The sequence below is a fragment of the Lissotriton helveticus genome, chromosome 1_1 (assembly GCF_964261635.1).
Source record: "Lissotriton helveticus chromosome 1_1, aLisHel1.1, whole genome shotgun sequence".
Taxonomy (NCBI): Eukaryota; Metazoa; Chordata; class Amphibia; order Caudata; family Salamandridae; genus Lissotriton; species Lissotriton helveticus.
Window position 1 is genome coordinate 915,541,937 of NC_136057.1, and position 22,702 is coordinate 915,564,638.

The following is a 22,702-nucleotide window of genomic DNA, read 5'->3' on the forward strand; positions in this document are numbered from 1 at the left end:
TTTGATTGGTTCAGTTGCTCCGTCCATCACCACCCCCTTTTCTACCGCTTTGTTCGCCATAAGTTGGCAGGGTATGCTCAGACGTGAGTCTGTTGCTCATTTTGCCACTGGATTCTAGCAAGCCTGGCTGAACACGGCTGAAATGCCAGAAACTGGTCCTAGGAAGCTTGTTTCCGGTTCAGGGAAGGCGTGGCTTGGCAGTTCGAGCTGGACTGGTCCCATGAGGCACAGGGTCAGACTGATTTGCATATGGCCATGTCTGAACTGGGGTGGCAGAGTGAGCTAAAGAACGGTGATGGATTAAACCCAGATCTTTTGACTGGGTGTGAGTGTTTGATTGGTTCAGCTGCTCCGTCCATCACCACCCCCTTTTCTACCGCTTTGTTCGCCATAAGTTGGCAGGGTATGCTCACACGTGAGTCCGTTGCTCATTTTGCCACTGGATTCAAGCAAGCCTGGCTGAAGATGGCTGAAATGCCAGAAACTGGTCCTAGGAAGCTTGTTTCCGGTTCAGGGAAGGCATGGCTTGGCAGTTCGGGCTGGACTGTTCCCATGAGGCACAGGGTCAGACTGATTTGCATATGGCCATGTCTGAACTGGGGTGGCAGAGTGAGCTAAAGAACGGTGATGGATTAAACCCAGATCTTTTGACTGGGTGTGAGTGTTTGATTGGTTCACATGCTCCGTCCATCACCACCCCCTTTTGTACCGCTTTGTTCGCCATAAGTTGGCAGGGTATGCTCAGACGTGATTCCCTTGCTCACTTTGCCACTGGATTCAAGCAAGCCTGGCTGAAGACGGCTGAAATACCAGAAACCGGTCCTAGGAAGCATGTTTCTGGTCCTGGGAAGGCATGGCTTGGCCGTTCGGGCTGGACTGTTCCCATGAGGCACAGGGTCAGACTGATTTGCATATGGCCATGTCTAAACTGGGGTGGCAGAGTGGGCTAAAGAACGGCGATGGATTAAACCCAGATCTTTTGACTGGGTGTGACTGTTTGATTGGTTCAGATGCTCCGTTTATCACCACCCCCTTTTGTACTGCTTTGTTCGCCATAGGTTGGCAGGGAATGTCAGACGTGAGTCCCTTCCTCACTTTGCCACTGGATTCAAGCAAGCCTGGCTGAAGATGGCTGAAATGCCAGAAACCGGTCCTAGGAAGTTTGTTTCCGGTCCAGGGAAGGCATGGCTTGGCAGTTCGGGCTTGACTGTTCCCATGAGGCACAGGGTCAGACTGATTTGCATATGGCCATGTCTGAACTGGGTTGGCAGAGTGGGCTAAAGAACGGTGATGGATTAAACCCAGATCTTTTGACTGGGTGTGAGTGTTTGATTGGTTCAGTTGCTCCGTCCATCACCACCCCCTTTTCTACCGCTTTGTTCGCCATAAGTTGGCAGGGTATGCTCACACGTGAGTCCGTTGCTCATTTTGCCACTGGATTCAAGCAAGCCTGGCTGAAGATGGCTGAAATGCCAGAAACTGGTCCTAGGAAGCTTGTTTCCGGTTCAGGGAAGGCATGGCTTGGCAGTTCGGGCTGGACTGTTCCCATGAGGCACAGGGTCAGACTGATTTGCATATGGCCATGTCTGAACTGGGGTGGCAGAGTGAGCTAAAGAACGGTGATAGATTAAACCCAGATCTTTTGGCTGGGTGTGAGTGTTTGATTGGTTCACATGCTGCGTCCATCACCACCCCCTTTTGTACCGCTTTGTTCGCCATAAGTTGGCAGGGTATGCTCAGACGTGAGTCCCTTGCTCACTTTGCCACTGTATTCAAGCAAGCCTGGCTGAAGACGGCTAAAATGCCAGAAACCTTTCCTAGGAAGCTTGTTTCCGGTTCAGGGAAGGCATGGCTTGGCAGTTCGGGCTGGACTGTTCCCATGAGGCACAGGGTCAGACTGATTTGCATATGGCCATGTCTGAACTGGGGTGGCAGAGTGGGCTAAAGAACGGTGATGGATTAAACCCAGATCTTTTGACTGGGTGTGAGTGTTTGATTGGTTCAGTTGCTCCGTGCATCACCACCCCCTTTTCTACCGCTTTGTTCGCCATAAGTTGGCAGGGTATGCTCAGACGTGAGTCTGTTGCTCATTTTGCCACTGGATTCTAGCAAGCCTGGCTGAACACGGCTGAAATGCCAGAAACTGGTCCTAGGAAGCTTGTTTCCGGTTCAGGGAAGGCGTGGCTTGGCAGTTCGAGCTGGACTGGTCCCATGAGGCACAGGGTCAGACTGATTTGCATATGGCCATGTCTGAACTGGGGTGGCAGAGTGAGCTAAAGAACGGTGATGGATTAAACCCAGATCTTTTGACTGGGTGTGAGTGTTTGATTGGTTCACATGCTCCGTCCATCACCACCCCCTTTTGTACCGATTTGTTCGCCATAAGTTGGCATGGTATGCTCAGACGTGAGTCCCTTTCTCACTTTGCCACTGGATTCAAGCAAACCTGGCTGAAGACGGCTCCAATACCAGAAATAGGTCCTAGGAAGCTTGTTTCCGGTTCAGGGAAGGCATGGCTTGGCAGTTCGGGCTGGACTGTTCCCATGAGGCACAGGGTCAGACTTATCTGCATTACACCTTGTCTGAACTGGGGTGGCAGAGTGGGCTAAAGAACGGTGATGGATTAAAACCAGATCTTTTGACTGGGTGTGAGTGTTTGATTGGTTCAGATGCTCCGTTTATCACCACCCCCTTTTGTACTGCTTTGTTCGCCATAAGTTGGCAGGGTATGCTCAGACGTGAGTCCCTTGCTCACTTTGCCACTGGGTTCAAGCAAGCCTGGCTGAAGACGGCTGAAATGCCAGAAACCTGTCCTAGGAAGCTTGTTTCCGGTTCAGGGAAGGCATGGCTTGGCAGTTCGGGCTGGACTGTTCTCATGAGTCACAGGGTCAGACTGATTTGCATATGGCCATGTCTGAACTGGGGTGGCAGAGTGGGCTAAAGAACGGTGATGGATTAAACCCAGATCTTTTGACTGGGTGTGAGTGTTTGATTGGTTCTGTTGCTCCGTCCATCACCACCCCCTTTTCTACCGCTTTGTTCGCCATAAGTTGGCAGGGTATGCTCAGACGTGAGTCCGTTGCTCATTTTGCCACTGGATTCAAGCAAGCCTGGCTGAAGACGGCTGAAATGCCAGAAACTGGTCCTAGGAAGCTTGTTTCCGGTTCAGGGAAGGCGTGGCTTGGCAGTTCGGGCTGGACTGGTCCCATGAGGCACAGGGTCAGACTGATTTGCATATGGCCATGTCTGAACTGGGGTGGCAGAGTGAGCTAAAGAACGGTGATGGATTAAACCCAGATCTTTTGACTGGGTGTGAGTGTTTGATTGGTTCACATGCTCCGTCCATCACCACTCCCTTTTGTACCGCTTTGTTCGCCATAAGTTGGCATGGTAGCTCAGACGTGAGTCCCTTGCTCACTTTGCCACTGGATTTAAGCAAACCTGGCTGAAGACGGCTGAAATACCAGAAACCGGTCCTAGTAAGCTTGTTTCCGGGCCAGGGAAGGCATGGCTGGCAGTTCGTGCTGGACTCTTCCCATGAGGCACAGGGTCAGACTGATTTGCACATGGCCATGTCTGAACTGGGGTGGCAGAGTGGGCTAAAAAATGGTGATGGATTAAACCCAGATCTTTTGACTGGGTGTGCGTGTTTGATTGGTTCAGATGCTCCGTCCATCTCCACCCTCTTTTGTATCGCTTTGTTTGCCATAAGTTGGCAGTGTATGCTCAGACGTGAGTCCGTTTCTCATTTTGCCACTGGATTCAAGCAAGCCTGGCTGAAGACGGCTGAAATGCCAGAAACCTGTCCTAGGAAGCTTGTTTCCGGTTCAGGGAAGACATGGCTTGGCAGTTCGGGCTGGACTGTTCCCATTTATTTATTTATTTTTAGGATTTATTAAGCGCAAACAAATGCCCGCAGGCGTCTCGGCGCTGTACTGTATTACTCACCTATATGATGTTGAGGATGTTTTCAGAGGTTAAATAGCCAAGTTTTCAATGCCTTCCTGAAGCACATTAGATTTGGACTTGATCTTATGATTTGTGGGAGAGAATTCCACAATCTTGGGGCGGCAACTAGGAAACGTCTGTCTCCCCAGTTGACCAGCCTGGTGCGTGGCACTACCAAGTCATTCTGTCCTGCTGATCGTAGCATTCGAGTGGGAGTATATGGGACAAGATTGTCGCGCAGGAATTGGGGTGCTTGATGGTGTAGTGCCTTGTAGACGATACATAACGTCTTAAATTTAATTTGATTCCTGACAGGAAGCCAGTGAAGACTCCTCAAAGATTGTTGTATTGGCTTAAATTTGGGAATATTAAGGAGAAGTCTGGCTGCCGCATTTTGGATTGTTTGCATTTTCTTAATTATCCTGACTTGTGCATTTGCAAATAAGCCGTTGCAATAATCCAATGCTGATAGAACTAAAGCGCTGACCAATGTATTACCCACATTGGTAGGAAGAAAAGGAAGGATCTTCCTTACCAGACGTAATTTGTAGAACGCCGTAGAGGCCGTCTGATTGGCGTGAGCCATGAAATTTAGCTTGTCATCAAAGATGACCCCCAGATTTCTCACTTTCGTGACCGGTTTGGGTACGGCTCCAAAAGATGATGGCCACCAAGTTGGGAACCAGCTAGGGCTGAGGTGGCCAAAGGTGACCACCTCGGTTTTGTCGGAATTTAATTTCAGACAGTTTGCTGACATCCATTTTCCAATGGCCAGCATACCTGTCTTGAACTTTTCGGCCACAGTTTCCCCATCGTTCCCATGAGGCACAGGGTCAGACTGATTTGCATATGGCCATGTCTGAACTGGGGTGGCAGAGTGAGCTAAAGAACGGTGATGGATTAAACCCAGATCTTTTGACTGGGTGTGAGTGTTTGATTGGTTCAGATGCTCCGTCCATCACCACCCCCTTCTGTACCGCTTTGTTCGCCATAAGTTGGCAGGGTATGTTATGTTATGTTATGTTATTTATTATTTGTTAAGCGCGCATACGCCCGGAGGCTTCTTGGCGCTGGAGAGAATCAAACATAACAGTACATAAAAGACACAAATCACTACTTACAATAAGCCTGAGAAAAAAGAAAAGTTTTGAATGCCTTCCTAAAGGTAAGGAGGTCCCTGCTGTGTCGCAGAGTCAGGGGGAGTGAGTTCCACAATGAAGCGGCTAAAAATTGAAAACTGCTACCTCCCTGACGTTTTCTTTTAAAATGAGGGACCTCAAGTAGGTCCTTGTGGGTAGATCTCAAGCTGCGCAGAGGCTGGTATCTACGCAGCAGTTGTCTGAGAAACATGGGACCCTTGCCCTCCAAAGCCTTAAACACAATACAGCCCACCTTAAACATTGCTCTCTGCTCCACAGGCAGCCAATGCAAGGTCTCCAGTCCATGTCTAATCGATTCCCACTTCGGGACTTTACAAATAAGTCTCGCAGCTTGATTTTGCAGGTATTGCAATCTTTTCAGTTGGCCAATAGGAGCCCCCAGATAGAGGCCATTTGAAAAATCGATATGAGACAGGACTAGAGCACTGACTGTCTGAATTAAGGCCAAACCTGTAAGGAGATGTGCTATTTTCTTGATCTTCCTCAGTTGGAAAAACCCCGTGGAAACCACTGTTCCAACTTGACTTTCCAAGGAGAGGTCCTCACTGAGAGTCACTCCCAAACTTTTTATTGTACGGGATTTTTTTGGAGGCGAGCCCATGTCCGATGGCCAAAAACAAGGGCTCCAACTGATCTCACTCTTCCCAGGTAGAATGAGCTCCGTTTTTCCCGGATTTAACTTAAGGTGGTTTAGAGACATCCACCTTTGGATAAAGGACATGGTTGCTCGAAAGTCCTCAGCCGCATTGTGTGAGTTTAGGACAAAAACCAACTGCAGGTCGTCTGCATAGTTATATACATCAACCTTAAACTGTTGTAGGGAGAACAAAAGAGGCCGCATATACAAATTAAATAATAAAGGGGACAAGGAAGATCCTTGGGGAACCCCACAGAAAGAAATGTTTTTAGGGGCTGTAAAAGAACCCAGACGAACCGACTGGGTACGTTCTGAAATAAAGGACCTAAGCCAGGCCAAAGCCGAATCTCGAAGTCCGGCCTGTTCGACACGGTTGACCAAGATGGTATAGTCAACCGTGTCGAACGCGGCAGACAGGTCTAATAACACCAAGGCCTGGTGCAGGTCCCCATCAGCGTTAGACCTCAAGGTGTTCTGAACGGCCAATATCACTGCCTCAGTAGAATGACCAGGCCGGAAACCTGCCTGGTTAGGTTGTAAATAACCAGAGGCTTCCACAAAACTTGATAGGCAATTGGTCACATGGGCCTCCAATATTTTGGATAGGTAAGGCAGTAACGATATTGGTCTATAATTTGAGAGGTCTAAAGAGTCAATGCCGGGTTTCTTTTTTAAAGGGATCAGCAAGGCCTGTTTAAAACTATTCGGAACAGTCCCTGACATGAGGGAATTATTAAGCAAAGGAAGCAGGCAATTGGGGAGTGCCCGACCAATTTCCCTCATTATTTGAGGAGGGCAGACATCCTGAGGAGATCCAGATTTAACTCTAGTTAGCAAATCTAGGAGGATTTGGTCAGTGATTAAAGGGAAAGAATGCAAAGTAAGGGGATTAAAAAAGGTATCATCTATCGGAATACAAGCTGGAAGCTTGGATAGAGTATCCTTAATCAACACTATTTTATCATAAAAATAGTCATTCAAGGAGTTGCAGAGGGATTGTGACGGGACAACCGGGGGAGAAGTTCTTTCATCATTGCACAGCTCAGTCACAATCCTGAAAATTTCTTTCGACTTATTAGTCGCATTAAGTATTTTAGAAGAGAAATAATCAGTTTTGTGAGTGTGCAGTGTCTTTTGGTAGGCTTTACGAATTAGACAGTATGCAATCCTTGCTTGAGGACAGTAATTGGTACGCCATGTCCTCTCATGTTGCCTCACTTCAAGTTTTAGTTTCCTCAACTCTGGTGTGTACCACTTATGTGCGCCCACGCCGCGTGAGTTATCGAAGCGAGTGAGGGGGACACAAATATTAATGGCCGAATTTAGCCATTCTTGAAGCCTACAATCGGCAATCTCCACATCCAAGCTCTGCTCTGGCAAAGTAGACTTTAACAAGTTTAAAAAAGCTGAAATGTCCAAAGAGGACCATTTCCGAGTCAGACTGGTAGCCTTCAGCTTAAATTGAGGAACTTTCACAACACAAAATGAGAAACTAATGATAAAATGATCAGACCAACTACATGGTTTAATATCAATAAAATCAATAGGTAGGTTCAATGACCAGATTTGATCGAGACTGTGGCCCTTTTGATGGGTTTGAGTGTCTATGTATTGTATTAAATTCAGATCACTCAGAAGATCCTTCGTTTCAGCTGCTTGGGGGTCTAATAGTATATTATCAAACCAGAGATTTAAATCCCCGATCAGAAGTAATTTAGAATTATTAGTGGCCAGCATGGCCAGTTGCTCAGCGAAAATAGCAGGAAACATAGCCATAGTTTGGGGCGGGCGGTATAACAAAACCACCACAAGTGTCCCGTTGACAGTATCCAATTTAGCAACAATATTCTCCACATTAGGTATATCTAAGGAGGAGAGTTGTCTAAGTTGGTGTTTCTTATTGGAAATAATGGCCACCCCGCCCCCGATTTTACCTGCCGGTCGTGACACAGACATGATGTAATAATCAGCAGGCAAGGCAGCCAAGATATCCGGTAAGGAATCCGGTGTAAGCCATGTCTCGGTCAACAGGAGTAAATCAGGTTTGGTATCAGATAGTAACAAAAAGATGTCCATCTGATGTTTGGGCATAGAACGAGTATTTAGGTAAACACATTTAAAATTACAGATAGTGCCTGGCGTATTTTCCGACACCGCATAGTTAGAGCCAGGGTCCATAGCTATATTAATGGGATTAGTAATGCCTAAGCGAAAAGTCTGTTTCACCGTATTAAGGGGTACGGGGGGGCACATCATAATGGTAGGTCGCAACGCTAGTAAGTCAGCAGCTGTGTACACTACAGGACCAACAGAGTCCTTAGCCCCTAGTCCCGGACGCTCGGCGCGCCTCCGTCGCGCCCGCTGCGCTCGTCCGCTGCGCTCCCTCCAGCACATTACGTTTTATGTGAGGGAGCCTCGAGCGACTGGACCGCTGCCACAGGTCCCTGCGCTCTCTGACTCCTCCCAATATGGCGCCCGTTCCCACCACCAGACCGGCACTAGGAGCCGCGGTAAGTGAGCCGCCCTCCACACAATCGGCAGAAGCCGCGATGGAACGAGGCAGAGGGGCCGCTGTTCAGGTAAGAGTGCGAGTGGCGCTATTAATCAGCCGCCCTGCACACATAAAAATTCAAAAGCACTCGCGAGCTATTCCGCGTGCAAGTGGCAGTTGTAATCACCGCTTTGCACACAGTGACTGTTAAAAACACAATATGGTACAAGAAAAATACAGGTTAAAATTAGTTAAGCAATTGTAATCAGGTCTGCCGTTATACAGAGTCTCTCAACAAATGGCGCCGCGCTGCTACCACCAACCCGGTATGCTCAGACGTGAGTCCCTTGCTCACTTTCCCCACTGGATTCAAGCAAGTCTGGCTGAATACGGCTGAAATGCCAGAAACCGGTCCTAGGAAGCTTGTTTCTGGTCCAGGGAAGGCATGGCTTGGCAGTTCGGGCTGGACTCTTCCCATGAGGCACAGGGTCAGACTGATCTGCATATGGCCATGTCTGAACTGGGATGGCAGAGTGGGCTAAAAAACGGTGATGGATTAAACCCAGATCTTTTGACTGGGTGTGAGTGTTTGATTGGTTCAGATGCTCCGTCCATCACCACCCCCTTTTGTACCGCTTTGTTCGCCATAAGTTGGCAGTGTATGCTCAGACGTGAGTCCGTTGCTCATTTTGCCACTGGATTCAAGCGAGCCTGGCTGAAGATGGCTGAAATGCCAGAAACCGGTCCTAGGAAGCTTGTTTCCGGTTCAGGGAAGGCATGGCTTGGCAGTTCGGGCTTGACTGTTCCCATGAGGCACAGGGTCAGACTGATTTGCATATGGCCATGTCTGAACTGGGGTGGCAGAGTGAGCTAAAGAACGGTAATGGATTAAACCCAGATCTTTTGACTGGGTGTGAGTGTTTGATTGGTTCAGATGCTCCGTCCATCACCACCCCCTTTTCTACCGCTTTGTTCGCCATAAGTTGGCAGGGTATGCTCAGACGTGAGTCCGTTGCTCATTTTGCCACTGGATTCAAGCAAGCCTGGCTGAAGACGGCTGAAATGCCAGAAACTGGTCCTAGGAAGCTTGTTTCCGGTTCAGGGAAGGCGTGGCTTGGCAGTTCGGGCTGGACTGGTCCCATGAGGCACAGGGTCAGACTGATTTGCATATGGCCATGTCTGAACTGGGGTGGCAGAGTGAGCTAAAGAACGGTGATGGATTAAACCCAGATCTTTTGACTGGGTGTGAGTGTTTGATTGGTTCACATGCTCCGTCCATCTCCACTCCCTTTTGTACCGCTTTGTTCGCCATAAGTTGGCATGGTAACTCAGACGTGAGTCCCTTGCTCACTTTGCCACTGGATTTAAGCAAACCTGGCTGAAGACGGCTGAAATACCAGAAACCGGTCCTAGGAAGCTTGTTTCCGGTCCAGGGAAGGCATGGCTGGCAGTTCGTGCTGGACTCTTCCCATGAGGCACAGGGTCAGACTGATTTGCACATGGCCATGTCTGAACTGGGGTGGCAGAGTGGGCTAAAAAACGGTGATGGATTAAACCCAGATCTTTTGACTGGGTGTGCGTGTTTGATTGGTTCAGATGCTCCGTCCATCACCACCCTCTTTTGTATCGCGTTGTTTGCCATAAGTTGGCAGTGTATGCTCAGACGTGAGTCCGTTGCTCATTTTGCCACTGGATTCAAGCAAGCCTGGCTGAAGACGGCTGAAATGCCAGAAACCTGTCCTAGGAAGCTTGTTTCCGGTTCAGGGAAGGCATGGCTTGGCAGTTCGGGCTGGACTGTTCCCATGAGGCACAGGGTCAGACTGATTTGCATATGGCCATGTCTGAACTGGGGTGGCAGAGTGAGCTAAAGAACGGTGATGGATTAAACCCAGATCTTTTGACTGGGTGTGAGTGTTTGATTGGTTCAGATGCTCCGTCCATCACCACCCCCTTCTGTACCGCTTTGTTTGCCATAAGTTGGCAGGGTATGTTCAGACGTGAGTCCCTTGCTCACTTTCCCCACTGGATTCAAGCAAGTCTGGCTGAATACGGCTGAAATGCCAGAAACCGGTCCTAGGAAGCTTGTTTCTGGTCCAGGGAAGGCATGGCTTGGCAGTTCGGGCTGGACTCTTCCCATGAGGCACAGGGGCAGACTGATCTGCATATGGCCATGTCTGAACTGGGATGGCAGAGTGGGCTAAAAAACGGTGATGGATTAAACCCAGATCTTTTGACTGGGTGTGAGTGTTTGATTGGTTCAGATGCTCCGTCCATCACCACCCCCTTTTGTACTGCTTTGTTCGCCATAAGTTGGCAGTGTATGCTCAGACGTGAGTCCGTTGCTCATTTTGCCACTGGATTCAAGCGAGCCTGGGTGAAGACGGCTGAAATGCCAGAAACCAGTCCCAGGAAGCTTGTTTCCGGTTCAGGGAAGGCATGGCTTGGCAGTTCGGGCTTGACTGTTCCCATGAGGCACAGGGTCAGACTGATTTGCATATGGCCATGTCTGAACTGGGGTGGCAGAGTGAGCTAAAGAATGGTAATGGATTAAACCCAGATCTTTTGACTGGGTGTGAGTGTTTGATTGGTTCAGATGCTCCGTCCATCACCACCCCCTTCTGTACCACTTTGTTCGCCATAAGTTGGCAGGGTATGCTCAGACGTGAGTCTCTTGCTCACTTTCCCCACTGGATTCAAGCAAGTCTGGCTGAAGACGGCTGAAATGCCAGAAACCGGTCCTAGGAAGCTTGTTTCTGGTCCAGGGAAGGAATGGCTTGACATTTCGGGCTGGACTCTTCCCATGAGGCACAGGGTCAGACTGATCTGCATATGGCCATGTCTGAACTGGGATGGCAGAGTGGGCTAAACAACGGTGATGGATTAAACCCAGATCTTTTGACTGGGTGTGAGTGTTTGATCGGTTCACATGCTCCGTCCATCACCACCCCCTTTTGTACCGCTTTGTTCGCGATAAGTTGGCAGGGTATGCTCAGACGTGAGTCCCTTGCTCACTTTGCCACTGGATTCAAGCAAGCCTGGTTAAAGACGGCTGAAATGCCAGGAACCGGTCCTAGGAAGCTTCTTTCCGGTCCAGGGAAGGCATGGCTTGGCAGTTCGGGCTGGACTGTTCCCATGAGGCACAGGGTCAGACTTATCTGCATATGGCCTTGTCTGAACAGGAGTGGCAGAGTGGGCTAAAGAACGGTGATGGATTAAACCCAGATCTTTTGACTGGGTGTGAGTGTTTGATTGGTTCAGATGCTCCGTTTATCACCACCCCCTGTTGTACTGCTTTGTTCGCCATAAGTTGGCAGGGTATGCTCAGACGTGAGTCCCTTGCTCACTTTGCCACTGGATTCAAGCAAGCCTGGCTGAAGATGGCTGAAATGCCAGAAACCGGTCCTAGGAAGTATGTTTCCGGTCCAGGGAAGGCATGGCTTTGCAGTTCGGGATTGACTGTTCCCATGAGGCACAGGGTCAGACTGATTTGCATATGGCCATGTCTGAACTGGGTTGGCAGAGTGGGCTAAAGAACGGTGATGGATTAAACCCAGATCTTTTGACTGGGTGTGAGTGTTTGATTGGTTCAGTTGCTCCGTCCATCACCACCCCCTTTTCAACCGCTTTGTTCGCCATAAGTTGGCAGGGTATGCTCAGACATGATTCCCTTGCTCACTTTGCCACTGGATTCAAGCTAGCCTGGCTGAAGACGGCTGAAATACCAGAAACCGGTCCTAGGAAGCATGTTTCCGGTCCAGGGAAGGCATGGCTTGGCAGTTCGGGCTCGACTGTTCCCATGAGGCACAGGGTCAGACTGATTTGCATATGGCCATGTCTAAACTGGGGTGGCACAGTGGGCTAAAGAACGGTGATGGATTAAACCCAGATCTTTTCACTGGGTGTGAGTGTTTGATTGGTTCAGATGCTCCGTTTATCACCACCCCCTTTTATACTGCTTTGTTCCCCATAAGTTGGCAGGGTATGCTCAGACGTGAGTCCCTTGCTCACTTTGCCACTGGATTCAAGCAAGCCTGGCTGAAGATGGCTGAAATGCCAGAAACCGGTCCTAGGAAATTTGTTTCCGGTCCAGGGAAGGCATGGCTTTGCAGTTCCGGCTTGACTGTTCCCATGAGGCACAGGGTCAGACTGATTTGCATATGGCCATGTCTGAACTGGGTTGGCAGAGTGGGCTAAAGAACGGTGATGGATTAAACCCAGATCTTTTGACTGGGTGTGAGTGTTTGATTGGTTCAGTTGCTCCGTCCATCACCACCCCCTTTTCTACTGCTTTGTTCGCCATAAGTTGGCAGGGTATGCTCACACGTGAGTCCGTTGCTCATTTTGCCACTGGATTCAAGCAAGCCTGGCTGAAGACGGCTGAAATGCCAGAAACTGGTCCTAGGAAGCTTGTTTCCGGTTCAGGGAAGGCGTGGCTTGGCAGTTCGGGCTGGACTGGTCCCATGAGGCACAGGGTCAGACTGATTTGCATATGGCCATGTCTGAACTGGGGTGGCAGAGTGAGCTAAAGAACGGTGATGGATTAAACCCAGATCTTTTGACTGGGTGTGAGTGTTTGATTGGTTCACATGCTCCATCCATCACCACCCCCTTTTGTACTGATTTGTTCGCCATAAGTTGGCATGGTATGCTCAGACGTGAGTCCCTTTCTCACTTTGCCACTGGATTCAAGCAAACCTGGCTGAAGACGGCTCCAATACCAGAAATCGGTCCTAGGAAGCTTGTTTCCGGTTCAGGGAAGGCATGGCTTGGCAGTTCGGGCTGGACTGTTCCCATGAGGCACAGGGTCAGACTTATCTGCATTACACCTTGTCTGAACTGAGGTGGCAGAGTGGGCTAAAGAACGGTGATGGATTAAACCCAGATCTTTTGACTGGGTGTGAGTGTTTGATTGGTTCAGATGCTCCGTTTATCACCACCCCCTTTTGTACTGCTTTGTTCGCCATAAGTTGGCAGGGTATGCTCAGACGTGAGTCCCTTGCTCACTTTGCCACTGGGTTCAAGCAAGCCTGGCTGAAGACGGCTGAAATGCCAGAAACCTGTCCTAGGAAGCTTGTTTCCAGTTCAGGGAAGGCATGGCTTGGCAGTTCGGGCTGTACTGTTCTCATGAGGCACAGGGTCAGACTGATTTGCATATGGCCATGTCTGAACTGGGGTGGCAGAGTGGGCTAAAGAACGGTGATGGATTAAACCCAGATCTTTTGACTGGGTGTGAGTGTTTGATTGGTTCTGTTGCTCCGTCCATCACCACCCCCTTTTCTACCGCTTTGTTCGCCATAAGTTGGCAGGGTATGCTCAGACGTGAGTCCGTTGCTCATTTTGCCACTGGATTCAAGCAAGCCTGGCTGAAGACGGCTGAAATGCCAGAAACTGGTCCTAGGAAGCTTGTTTCCGGTTCAGGGAAGGCGTGGCTTGGCAGTTCGGGCTGGACTGGTCCCATGAGGCACAGGGTCAGACTGATTTGCATATGGCCATGTCTGAACTGGGGTGGCAGAGTGAGCTAAAGAACGGTGATGGATTAAACCCAGATCTTTTGACTGGGTGTGAGTGTTTGATTGGTTCACATGCTCCGTCCATCACCACTCCCTTTTGTACCGCTTTGTTCGCCATAAGTTGGCATGGTAGCTCAGATGTGAGTCCCTTGCTCACTTTGCCACTGGATTTAAGCAAACCTGGCTGAAGACGGCTGAAATACCAGAAACCGGTCCTAGGAAGCTTGTTTCCGGTCCAGGGAAGGCATGGCTGGCAGTTCGTGCTGGACTCTTCCCATGTGGCACAGGGTCAGACTGATTTGCACATGGCCATGTCTGAACTGGGGTGGCAGAGTGGGCTAAAAAACGGTGATGGATTAAACCCAGATCTTTTGACTGGGTGTGCGTGTTTGATTGGTTCAGATGCTCCGTCCATCACCACCCTCTTTTGTATCGCTTTGTTTGCCATAAGTTGGCAGTGTATGCTCAGACGTGAGTCCGTTTCTCATTTTGCCACTGGATTCAAGCAAGCCTGGCTGAAGACGGCTGAAATGCCAGAAACCTGTCCTAGGAAGCTTGTTTCCGGTTCAGGGAAGACATGGCTTGGCAGTTCGGGCTGGACTGTTCCCATGAGGCACAGGGTCAGACTGATTTGCATATGGCCATGTCTGAACTGGGGTGGCAGAGTGAGCTAAAGAACGGTGATGGATTACACCCAGATCTTTTGACTGGGTGTGAGTGTTTGATTGGTTCAGATGCTCCGTCCATCACCACCCCCTTCTGTACCGCTTTGTTCGCCATAAATTGGCAGGGTATGCTCAGACGTGAGTCCCTTGCTCACTTTCCCCACTGGATTCAAGCAAGTCTGGCTGAATACGGCTGAAATGCCAGAAACCGGTCCTAGGAAGCTTGTTTCTGGTCCAGGGAAGGCATGGCTTGGCAGTTCGAGCTGGACTCTTCCCATGAGGCACAGGGTCAGACTGATCTGCATATGGCCATGTCTGAACTGGGATGGCAGAGTGGGCTAAAAAACGGGGATGGATTAAACCCAGATCTTTTGACTGGGTGTGAGTGTTTGATTGGTTCAGATGCTCCGTCCATCACCACCCCCTTTTGTACCGCTTTGTTCGCCATAAGTTGGCAGTGTATGCTCAGACGTGAGTCCGTTGCTCATTTTGCCACTGGATTCAAGCGAGCCTGGCTGAAGACGGCTGAAATGCCAGAAACCGGTCCTAGGAAGCTTGTTTCCGGTTCAGGGAAGGCATGGCTTGGCCGTTCGGGCTTGACTGTTCCCATGAGGCACAGGGTCGGACTGATTTGCATATGGCCATGTCTGAACTGGGGTGGCAGAGTGAGTTAAAGAACGGAAATGGATTAAACCCAGATCTTTTGACTGGGTGTGAGTGTTTGATTGGTTCAGATGCTCCGTCCATCACCACCCCCTTTTCTACCGCTTTGTTCGCCATAAGTTGGCAGGGTATGCTCAGACGTGAGTCCGTTGCTCATTTTGCCACTGGATTCAAGCAAGCCTGGCTGAAGACGGCTGAAATGCCAGAAACTGGTCCTAGGAAGCTTGTTTCCGGTTCAGGGAAGGCGTGGCTTGGCAGTTCGGGCTGGACTGGTCCCATGAGGCACAGGGTCAGACTGATTTGCATATGGCCATGTCTGAACTGGGGTGGCAGAGTGAGCTAAAGAACGGTGATGGATTAAACCCAGATCTTTTGACTGGGTGTGAGTGTTTGATTGGTTCACATGCTCCGTCCATCACCACTCCCTTTTGTACCGCTTTGTTCGCCATAAGTTGGCATGGTAGCTCAGACGTGAGTCCCTTGCCCATTTTGTCCACTGGATTTAAGCAAACCTGGCTGAAGACGGCTGAAATTTGAATTTGAATTTGAATTTAAAAGTATTTGTGCAGCGCACTTCTACCTAGCGGTTTCATGGCGCTATTGCATTACGGAGGGTAGCAGCAGTAGGGGGGGGTTAGACAGAGTAGGCTTTAGTGAACAGGAAGGTTTTAAGATCCTTCCGGAACTGGGTATAGGAGGGCGAGGTGCGGAGGGCAACGGGAAGGGAGTTCCAGAAAGTTGGGGCCAGGACAGCGAACCTCGCACCACCAGCCCTCTGTTTCTTAAATCGGGGGATGGCTAAGAGGGCCGCATGGGAGGAGCGAAGCTCTCTGCCAGGGAGATAGGGGGTAACGGCAGAGCATAGAAATTTAGGGGCAGTCCCTGATCTGGCCTGGAAAGTAAGGCAGCCGAGTTTGAAGAGGGCACGCTCCCGCACCGGCAGCCAGTGCAGAGCTTTTAGTAGTGGGCTGGCCCGGTGGTATTTGGGAAGGCCGTGGATCAGGCGCGCAGCCTGGTTCTGCACCAGCTGCAGGCGGTGGATCGCGTAAGCGGGAGCCCCGTTGTAAATTACGTTGCCGTAATCAATACGGGACAATACCAGGGCTAGCACAATAATTTTTAAGGCGGGAAGAGAAAAGAAGCGGGAAACTTTCCTAATTATTCTCAAAGAAAAAAAACAAGAGGAGACCACTGAACTGATGTGTGAATGAATAGAAAGTTGTGAGTCCAGAAAGATCCCAAGGGTTTTGACTTTAGGTACAGGAGAAGGGGGGACACCAAGTGAGGGGGGCCAAAAGGAAGGGGACCATGGACTGCAACAACCTCCAGTCAAAACCAACTCAGTTTTGTCTGGATTGAGTTTGAGGTGATTGCAGTTCATCCAGTCCTGGATGAATCTCATCACTGACTGGACGTTCTGGGCAGATGAGGGGGAATGAGAGAGGTTAAAAATTAGTTGGAGGTCATCGGCGTAATTGAACACCGTGACCTCCAGCTGCTGTAACATAAAAATGAGGGGGAAGATGTATAAATTAAATAAAAGGGGGGAAAGTGACGAGCCCTGGGGGACCCCGCACTCAACCTTACGGGAGGCCGCAGCAAAACCGGTTAGGTGAACCGCCTGGGTTCTCCCGGCTAGGAATGACTCAAGCCACGAGAAGGCCAAGCCCTCAATGCCCGCCGCCCTGACACGGCTGAGAAGAATGGAGTGATCCACCGTGTCAAAAGCGGCGGATAGGTCTAAAAGTATCAGGGCTTGAGGTGTCTTGGTATCAATGCCTTCCCGTAGCCTGTCCATCACCGAGATCACCACTTTCTCCGTAGAGTGCAGGGGTCTGAACCCGGCTTGGCGGGAGGAGAGGCAGTTATTAGCTTCTACATGGGCACTCAGGGTGGTCGTGACGTGAGTCTCAAGGACTTTTGCTAGGTAGGGCAGAAGGGAAATGGGGCGGTAGTTGGCAGGGGAAGATTGATCAGCGCCCGTTTTTTTTATGATTGGGACAACAACCGCTGATTTGTGTAAACTAGGGACAGAGCCCAATATAAGTGAGTCATTGAGGAGAGTCAGGGCCGGGATAGGACAAGCTAAGTAGATTTCCCTGAGGATGTGAGCTGGGGCGAAGTCCAAGGGGGAGCCTGACTTGACTCGGACCAACAACGGAGGAAGAGAATCAGTAGTTAACAGAGGGAAGGTAGTCAGTTTGGGGCCCGTGGGGGGAGGGGAGGGATTGACAAATGTGGGGGGAGGAGGGGGAATGTTAAGTTTAATTTTGGCAACTTTGTCAATAAAAAACTCATTGAGTGAGTTACAGAGGGACTGGGAAGGGGGGATGGTAGACGTGGCTCTGCCAGATGAAGCCAGTTCGTGAACAGTAGCAAATATTTCCTTGGAGAGAGACTCTGCTGCCTTCACCCTGTTCGTGTAAAACTCAGTTTTGGCTTCGAGAATGCCCTTTTTATAAACTTGTAGCACGGACAAGTAAGCTGTCTTCTGCTCAGGGCTGTAGGATCTTCTCCAGACTCGCTCGGCCCTCCGTGCGGCCAACTTCAGTTTTTTTAATTCCGGGGTGAACCAGCGGTTGGCGGCATGGGCTCGCTTGACCGTGAGACGCTTTAAGGGGGTAAATTCATCGCCTGCCACGGTCAGCCAGTTGTCAATGGCGGCAAGCTGCGAGGTGGCTGTAAGGCCCGATAACTCTGGGCTGGTGTCCGCCAAGGTCGAGCAGAGGGAAGACATATCGGTTTTGCCCCATTTCCTGACCCAGGTGTTTTTGGGGAGTTGAGGTGTGATCATCGGGGCTAGGGCAAGGGAGAGGGTGATGATGAAATGATCTGACCAGGGACAGGGGACTATTGTGGGGGGTGTTGACGGGATGTTTAGTACCCAGATTTGGTCTAGCGTGTGGCCGTGAATATGGGTCGGGCTATGGACTAGCGATGAGAAGTTAAGGCTGGACATAAGATTGGTGAAATCCCTGGACTGAGGGCTCTCAGCGGGATCATTGGGCCAAAAATTGAAGTCCCCCAGAACTAGTACTGATGAATTATTAATCACCAGTGTAGCTAGAAGGGACTGAATATCAGAAAGAAAGGAGGGAGTAGGCTGAGGGGGACGATAAATTAGAACAAAAGTGAGAGGGACCAGATGCGAAGTCGATCGAGCTAGGAGGTAATCCACGTCCGGAATGGGAATGGGAGGGGAGGGGAGGAGCTGGAAATTAAAAGTTGTTCGAGCTATTAGGGCCACTCCACCGCCCCGCCTGCCCTCAGGGCGATCCGCTCGGATGGCCGAATAAATGGGTGGTAGGGCGGCTAACACATTGGGGAGGGAATCGTCCTTGAACCAAGTTTCTGTCAAGAATAAGAGGTCTGGTGCATGAGAATCAAGATAATCGAAGAGCTCGTACTGGTGGGTGACCGCAGAGCGAGTGTTTAAGAGTGTGACAGAAGTGCTGGGTGCAGGGAGAATGGGGGAGGGGAGCGAGATGAGAACAGGAGGAGTTGTAATGGGGGGTAGGACTAAGGAGGTTACCATCGCAGGAGGCAGCCGAGGGGGAAAAGTAAACAGGTCTAGCTGCTTCAAGCGGGCGATGGTATGGCAGCCGATGGCCCCGGGGGCCCAGTAGGAGCAAAGCAAGGAGGGCGAGTATATGTGGGGACGGGCAGCGTCCGGAGCCCCAAGCCCCGGGCAGCCGCGGACGGGCGCAGACGGGCTTAACTCTGGCGCGACTCCGGCGCGAAGTCGGCGCGCCCGCTGCGCTCGTCCGCTGCGCTGACGCATGTGGAGCGTTTAAGTAGGCGGATGCGAGGGGGGTGGGCGGAGTCAACAGGGCGGGTTGGGAGGTGGATTAAAAGACACAAACAAGCCAGCCGCTCGCAATCAGCGGGACGAGGGACTGCTTGCAATCAGCAGAGAAGGAGGTAAGTATTTAAAACAAATGTGCTCACAGCCTCGCGCTAGCCCTCTGCCACCGGGCTTACTCGCAACACTGAGGCGAGGGAGAGAGAAGCCTAAGTAGGCGGATGCGAGGGGGGTGGGCGGAGTCAACAGGGCGGGTTGGGAGGCGGATTAAAAGACACAAACAAGCCAGCCGCTCGCAATCAGCGGGACGAGGGACTGCTTGCAATCAGCAGAGAAGGAGGTAAGTATTTAAAACAAATGTGCTCACAGCCTCGCGCTAGCCCTCTGCCACCGGGCTTACTCGCAACACTGAGGCGAGGGAGAGAGAAGCCTAAGTAGGCGGATGCGAGGGGGGTGGGCGGAGTCAACAGGGCGGGTTGGGAGGCGGATTAAAAGACACAAACAAGCCAGCCGCTCGCAATCAGCGGGATGAGGGACTGCTTGCAATCAGCAGAGAAGGAGGTAAGTATTTAAAACAAATGTGCTCACAGCCTCGCGCTAGCCCTCTGCCACCGGGCTTACTCGCAACACTGAGGCGAGGGAGAGAGAAGCCTAAGTAGGCGGATGCGAGGGGGGTGGGCGGAGTCAACAGGGCGGGTTGGGAGGCGGATTAAAAGACACAAACAAGCCAGCCGCTCGCAATCAGCGGGACGAGGGACTGCTTGCAATCAGCAGAGAAGGAGGTAAGTATTTAAAACAAATGTGCTCACAGCCTCGCGCTAGCCCTCTGCCACTGGGCTTACTCGCAACACTGAGGCGAGGGAGAGAGAAGCCTAAGTAGGCGGATGCGAGGGGGGTGGGCGGAGTCAACAGGGCGGGTTGGGAGGCGGATTAAAAGACACAAACAAGCCAGCCGCTCGCAATCAGCGGGACGAGGGACTGCTTGCAATCAGCAGAGAAGGAGGTAAGTATTTAAAACTAATGTGCTCACAGCCTCGCGCTAGCCCTCTGCCACCGGGCTTACTCGCAACACTGAGGCGAGGGAGAGAGAAGCCTAAGTAGGCGGATGCGAGGGGGGTGGGCGGAGTCAACAGGGCGGGTTGGGAGGCGGATTAAAAGACACAAACAAGCCAGCCGCTCGCAATCAGCGGGACGAGGGACTGCTTGCAATCAGCAGAGAAGGAGGTAAGAATTTAAAACAAATGTGCTCACAGCCTCGCGCTAGCCCTCTGCCACCGGGCTTACTCGCAACACTGAGGCGAGGGAGAGAGAAGCCTAAGTAGGCGGATGCGAGGGGGGTGGGCGGAGTCAACAGGGCGGGTTGGGAGGCGGATTAAAAGACACAAACAAGCCAGCCGCTCGCAATCAGCGGGACGAGGGACTGCTTGCAATCAGCAGAGAAGGAGGTAAGTATTTAAAACAAATGTGCTCACAGCCTCGCGCTAGCCCTCTGCCACCGGGCTTACTCGCAACACTGAGGCGAGGGAGAGAGAAGCCTAAGTAGGCGGATGCGAGGGGGGTGGGCGGAGTCAACAGGGCGGGTTGGGAGGCGGATTAAAAGACACAAACAAGCCAGCCGCTCGCAATCAGCGGGACGAGGGACTGCTTGCAATCAGCAGAGAAGGAGGTAAGTATTTAAAACAAATGTGCTCACAGCCTCGCGCTAGCCCTCTGCCACCGGGCTTACTCGCTTACTCGAAATACCAGAAACCGGTCCCAGGAAGCTTGTTTCCGGTCCAGGGAAGGCATGGCTGGCAGTTCGTGCTGGACTCTTCCCATGAGGCACAGGGTCAGACTGATTTGCACATGGCCATGTCTGAACTGGGGTGGCAGAGTGGGCTAAAAAACGGTGATGGATTAAACCCAGATCTTTAGACTGGGTGTGCGTGTTTGATTGGTTCAGATGCTCCGTCCATCACCACCCTCTTTTGTATCGCTTTGTTTGCCATAAGTTGGCAGTGTATGCTCAGACGTGAGTCCGTTGCTCATTTTGCCACTGGATTCAAGCAAGCCTGGCTGAAGACGGCTGAAATGCCAGAAACCTGTCCTAGGAAGCTTGTTTCCGGTTCAGGGAAGGCATGGCTTGGCAGTTCGGGCTGGACTGTTCCCATGAGGCACAGGGTCAGACTGATTTGCATATGGCCATGTCTGAACTGGGGTGGCAGAGTGAGCTAAAGAACGGTGATGGATTAAACCCAGATCTTTTGACTGGGTGTGAGTGTTTGATTGGTTCAGATGCTCCGTCCATCACCACCCCCTTCTGTACCGCTTTGTTTGCCATAAGTTGGCAGGGTATGCTCAGACGTGAGTCCCTTGCTCACTTTCCCCACTGGATTCAAGCAAGTCTGGCTGAATACGGCTGAAATGCCAGAAACCGGTCCTAGGAAGCTTGTTTCTGGTCCAGGGAAGGCATGGCTTGGCAGTTCGGGCTGGACTCTTCCCATGAGGCACAGGGTCAGACTGATCTGCATATGGCCATGTCTGAACTGGGATGGCAGAGTGGGCTAAAAAACGGTGATGGATTAAACCCAGATCTTTTGACTGGGTGTGAGTGTTTGATTGGTTCAGATGCTCCATCCATCACCACCCCCTTTTGTACCGCTTTGTTCGCCATAAGTTGGCAGTGTATGCTCAGACGTGAGTCTCTTGCTCACTTTCCCCACTGGATTCAAGCAAGTCTGGCTGAAGACGGCTGAAATGCCAGAAACCGGTCCTAGGAAGCTTGTTTCTGGTCCAGGGAAGGCATGGCTTGACATTTCGGGCTGGACTCTTCCCATGAGGCACAGGGTCAGACTGATCTGCATATGGCCATGTCTGAACTGGGATGGCAGAGTGGGCTAAACAACGTGATGGATTAAACCCAGATCTTTTGACTGGGTGTGAGTGTTTGATCGGTTCACATGCTCTGTCCATCACCACCCCCTTTTGTACCGCTTTGTTCGCGATAAGTTGGCAGGGTATGCTCAGACGTGAGTCCCTTGCTCACTTTGCCACTGGATTCAAGCAAGCCTGGTTAAAGACGGCTGAAATGCCAGGAACCGGTCCTAGGAAGCTTCTTTCCGGTCCAGGGAAGGCATGGCTTGGCAGTTCGGGCTGGACTGTTCCCATGAGGCACAGGGTCAGACTTATCTGCATATGGCCTTGTCTGAACAGGAGTGGCAGAGTGGGCTAAAGAACGGTGATGGATTAAACCCAGATCTTTTGACTGGGTGTGAGTGTTTGATTGGTTCAAATGCTCCGTTTATCACCACCCCCTTCTGTACCGCTTTGTTCGCCATAAGTTGGCAGGGAATGCTCAGACGTGAGTCTCTTGCTCACTTTCCCCACTGGATTCAAGCAAGTCTGGCTGAAAACGGCTGAAATGCCAGAAACCGGTCCTAGAAAGCTTGTTTCTGGTCCAGGGAAGGCATGGCTTGGCAGTTCGGGCTAGACTCTTCCCATGAGGCACAGGGTCAGACTGATCTGCATATGGCCATGTCTGAACTGGGTTGGCAGAGTGGGCTAAAGAACGGTGATGGATTAAACCCAGATCTTTTGACTGGGTGTGAGTGTTTGATTGGTTCAGTTGCTCCGTCCATCACCACCCCCTTTTCAACCGCTTTGTTCGCCATAAGTTGGCAGGGTATGCTCAGACGTGATTCCCTTGCTCACTTTGCCACTGGATTCAAGCAAGCCTGGCTGAAGACGGCTGAAATACCAGAAACCGGTCCTAGGAAGCATGTTTCCGGTCCAGGGAAGGCATGGCTTGGCAGTTCGGGCTGGACTGTTCCCATGAGGCACAGGGTCA